Source organism: Podarcis muralis, chromosome 4 (genome assembly GCF_964188315.1).
Source record: "Podarcis muralis chromosome 4, rPodMur119.hap1.1, whole genome shotgun sequence".
In the NCBI taxonomy this organism is placed as follows: domain Eukaryota; kingdom Metazoa; phylum Chordata; class Lepidosauria; order Squamata; family Lacertidae; genus Podarcis; species Podarcis muralis.
The window spans coordinates 79,422,432-79,427,709 of record NC_135658.1 but is presented as its reverse complement, the minus strand read 5'-3'; positions in this window follow the sequence as shown (position 1 = coordinate 79,427,709).

Genomic DNA, 5,278 nt, shown 5'->3' with positions numbered 1-5,278 from the left:
TCTTCGCCTCGGGTTGCGCGCGCACCTCCCCATAAAAACCTTGGGGAGGAGAAGGAATCCTCTCCCCACGTTCCTCTTGCTGCTCGTGTTGCCGGCAGAGGAGGCGGGAGGGAAGCCTCGCCCAGGGCAGTGAGGGCAGCGTTTCAGTTTGCAGCAAGGCGGAGGGCCGGGACTCGTTTTCCGTTTTGGAGCAGGTGCAGTGGGAATAAAGGAAGCAGCAGCGTGCATTCCTCTCGTGGGTCAGCGCAGCCGGTCCACGCACGTGCCAGAGCAAAGGGTGTGACCTCAGCTCCCTAATTCCCATGCACGCCCTACTGTAACACAGCTTTATAACCAAGTATGAGCGTATGCAAACAACTGCACCTTTGCTTCCCTGTTTACCCCTGCCTCACTTCCTCCAGCTGTTTGTTTTAGACTGTAAGCTCCTAGGGGCAAGGACCTGTGCTCTTAAAGCAACACACACCCTAGGGACATTATAAACAACAAACACATCGACATCTACGTCCCTGGAAGTAAGCCCTATTGAAATGGGTTTGAGGCATTTACTTCTGGGTAGGAAGTTGCACTCATTTCACACGCTAGCAAGGTTATGCTTAAAATTCTACAAGGAAGGCTCAAGCAGTATGTGGATCGAGAACTCCCAGAAGTGCAAGCTGGATTTAGAAGAGGCAGAGGAACCAGAGACCAAATTGCAAACATGCGCTGGATTATGGAGAAAGCTAGAGAGTTCCAGAAAGACATCTACTTCTGCTTCATTGACTATGCAAAAGCCTTTGACTGTGTCGACCACAGCAAACTATGGCAAGTTCTTAAAGAAATGGGAGTGCCTGATCACCTCATCTGTCTCCTGAGAAATCTCTATGTGGGACAAGAAGCTACAGTTAGAACTGGATATGGAACAACTGATTGGTTCAAAATTGGGAAAGGAGTACAACAAGGCTGCATTTTGTCTCCCTGCTTATTTAATTTGTATGCAGAATACATCATGCGAAAGGCTGGGCTGGATGAATCCCAAGCTGGAATTAAGATTGCCGGAAGAAATATCAACAACCTCAGATATGCAGATGACACAACCTTGATGGCAGAAAGTGAGGAGGAATTAAAGAACCTTTTGATGAGGGTGAAAGAGGAGAGCGCAAAATATGGTCTGAAGCTCAACATCAAAAAAACGAAGATCATGGCCACTGGTCCCATCACCTCCTGGCAAATAGAAGGGGAAGAAATGGAGGCAGTGAGAGATTTTACTTTCTTGGGCTCCAGGGACGCGGACTTATAAAAAATATTGGGGGGGGCCCGGGAAAGCTCATGAATAATAAATAAGCTCATGAATATGCAAATAAAGTGGCGCCGCCTCCTCGTGAGCGAATAGGGGAGAGCGTGCTGCGCCTATTAATCAGCTCCAAAGGAAATTGGGTGGAGCTTTTGCTCGGGAGGGAGGGCAGGAGGCATGCAGCCCGCCCCTCCCTGTGCATTTTGGGCTGGGGGAGGGGCGGCGATGGCGCTCTGCTGGAGGGGCGCCGGAGATTATTGGGGGGGCGGAGCCCCCCCAAACGATTTTTTGAGGGGGCTCGGGCCCCCTCAAGCCCCATGGAGTCGGCGCCTATGTTGGGCTCCATGATCACTGCAGATGGTGACAGCAGCCACGAAATTAAAAGATGCCTGCTTCTTGGGAGAAGGGCAATGACAGGCCTAGACAGCATCTTGAGAAGTAGAGACATCACCTTGCCAACAAAGGTCCGTATAGTTAAAGCCATGGTTTTCCCAGTAGTGATGTATGGAAGTGAGAGCTGGACCATAAAGAAGGCTGATCGCCGAAGAATTGATGCTTTTGAATTATGGTGCTGGAGAAGACTCTTGAGAGTCCCATGGACTGCAAGAAGATCAAACGCATCCATTCTTAAGGAAATCAGCCCTGAGTGCTCACTGGAAGGACAGATCGTGAAGCTGAGGCTCCAGTACTTTGGCCACCTCATGAGAAGAGAAGACTCCCTGGAGAAGACCCTGATGCTGGGAAAGATGGAGGGCACAAGGAGAAGGGGGCGACAGAGGACGAGATGGTTGGATAGTGTTTTCGAGGTTACCAGCATGAGTCTGACCAAACTGCGGGAGGTAGTGGAGGACAGAGGTGCCTGGCGTGCTCTGGTCCATGGGGTCACGAAGAGTCGGACACGACTAAACGACTAAACAACAACAACAACAGGAATTGGATGGAAACCTGTGTTGGTCTGTTCCTACATGCCAGATTCCTTGTTGGGGTCTCTGTTGGTGTGATTTTATTCTATTTAGTTAGTTATTAAATTTGTATACCGCCCTATACCCATATATCTCAGGGCAGTTCACAACATAAACCATACACTTGTTGGCTTTGATGACATGTGAGGGTTTCCTGCAGATTTAAAACAGAGGTAACTTGGTACACTGGGACGCGGGTGGCACTGTGGGTAAAAGCCTCAGCGCCTAGGGCTTGCCGATCGAAAGGTCGGCGGTTCGAATCCCCGCGGCGGGGTGCGCTCCCGTTGTTCGGTCCCAGCGCCTGCCAACCTAGCAGTTCGAAAGCACCCCCAGGTCCAAGTAGATAAATAGGGACTGCTTATTAACGGGAAGGTAAACAGCGTTTCTGTGTGCTGCGCTGGCTCGCCAGATGCAGCTTTGTCACGCTGGCCACGTGACCCGGAAGTGTCTGCGGACAGCGCTGGCCCCCGGCCTCTAGAGTGAGATGGGCGCACAACCCTAGAGTCTGTCAAGACTGGCCCGTACGGGCAGGGGTACCTTTACCTTTTAACTTGGTACACTCGCCGTTAAGAAAGATGGCAAAATGGTTCAGTGCATCTGGCTGTTAACCAGAAAGTTGGTGGTTTGAGCCCACCCAGAACAGGATTCCTGCATTGCAAGGGGTTGGTCCCTTCCAACTGTACACTTCTATGGAAGATGAGCACTCTATGAAAGAAGCTTACACCAGTGGCTACTCACCTGAGTGGCGTAACTTCAGAAAAGGATATATCACTTAAGAATGTTGAGTGTATCTGCTTCCTTGAACAGAATGAGCTGCAAAGGTGCAGTTATCTGTGAGTTCCCCCTTTCTGATGTTATGTTGCTCATCCGAATAGGCTGCTTATACTGGCCACTAGACCCTGAAAAATTCTGCGGACATATGTCAGCTCCCTTGGCCAGTAAAGTGAGATGAGTGCCGCAACCCCAGAGTCGTTTGTGACTGGGCTTAACTGTCAGGGGTCCTTTATCTTTTTTAAATGCAGTTGCCACCTAACAGCTAGCCAGATGGGGATTCAATTGTTTTGGGGACCAGTTAGTAGAAAGGCCAATCCCTGGTGGGATTTGAACACAGGACTTTGCCTCTCCGAAGCCAAGATCCCACAGAGTCACAAGTGCTTCAGATAAGAAGCAGAAGCTGAAGGAAGTGGCTGCTTGGAATGGTTGCTGTGCCTGTAGTGTGAACCCGAGATGCTGCCTGCGGAGTAGAAGATACAGATCCCACTAAAGAAATTCATTCAACAGAGAACCCATTTTCCACTTCCTCCTCCTTTTGTGAGTCACTGACCCAGTAGAACTGTACTGCTTTGGGGGTTTTTTGTATCCAAGTTTCATGCTTCTGGCAGAGTGTCGGCTCCAGGGTTCTTGCCCAAATCACATGGGATTAGGTTGATCAGGGAGTGTCTCAAGATCAGTAAGAGCTAAGATCGTTTTTTTAAGTAGCTTAAGAATTTCCCCGGCTCTAAAATAGATGACCTCTAAATAACAGCATTTCACTAACACTAAAAGCAGAGCCGTTTAAGCTTCTGTGGGGCAAGTTAAGGACCCTGAGCTATCTTTCTGTGCGAGGGTTTACACACCCAGAACGGTCTGTACGATAACAAGGATTAGTGAGATCTCTACTATTGCCATTAAAAAAACAAAACCTGAAATCAAAACGTGACTTAACGTTTTGACTTGCACGCTTTCCTTTGTCAAGCTCAATTAAAAACTCTTGCATTGACGGTCTGTTATAACTCTTATTTTCTGCTGTTAAAGCAGATAATTATTGATAGACACACACCTTGTGAACGATACGGCTTTTGAAAGTCTAATTTGCAAGACTGCATCATACATTGTTTCTGCTGTGTTCCCACGTTGCGCACAATAAAGTGAATTAAATGCTTTAAAGTCCCACTGATTTGACTGGGAAATACATTATTATTATTACTATTACTCATTATTATATATTTATTTCTATCCTGCCTTTTTTCCTTGGCAGAGAAGGCGGCATACTGGTAAGATAGGAACAGCTAAAAAATAAAGCGAAAACTGAATTAAAAAACAATTAAACATTAATAGAATTACGTAAAACTCTCTCTGTATATAAAGGATCCAATAAACACATACAGATACAGTGGTACCTCGGGTTAAGTACTTAATTCGTTCTGGAGGTCCGTACTTAACCTGAAACTGTTCTTAACCTGAAGCACCACTTCAGCTAATGGGGCCTCCTGCTGCAGCTGCGCCGCCGGAGCACGATTTCTCTTCTCATCCTGAAGCAAAGTGCTTAACCTGAAGCACTATTTCTGGGTTAGCGGAGTCTGTAACCTGAAGCGAATGTAACCTGAAGCGTATGTAACCCGAGGTACCACTGTAATTAACAATAAATGCAACACAGCACCAGCCCTTTCATTAAAAGCAGTCAGTTCCCCAAAGCCTATTGGAATAAGAAAGCCAGAAGGAGAACAACATGGTTAACACAGCTGCACCATGCATGTTTATTCAGAAATCTCATTGTATTCAGTGACACTTACTCCCAGGTAAACGTGCTTCCAATTGGATGTGCTGTTTGAATGTGCAACTCCATCCATGGCACAACTAGTCATACACAAAGGGTTGTATCCAGTGGTGGCTTTTCACTGGTGCAACTAGGGCTGGACCCTGGGGACAAAAATTCAGGATCCTATACCCCGGGGGCTTCCCAGACGACCCTCAGAAGAATGGCAGGTGATGATGGACAGTGACATGCAGGCCCCATGGTCAGAATCCTGCATGCCACGAGCAGTGATATTTTTGTAGAAAAAGAGGTGCCGGAACTCATGAACACCTCCCTTGTTCTCTTATAATGGCAATGGGACCCAGCTGACAGGTGCCAGAATTGAGTTCTGGATGAAGAAAAAGGCATAGTGGGACCCACCAGGGCTGATGCTGGCCAATGCAGCATCCTTGCTTTCTTATTTTTGTGTGAAGGGAATAATAATAATAATAATAATAATAATAATAATAATAATTTATTTGTACCCCGCCC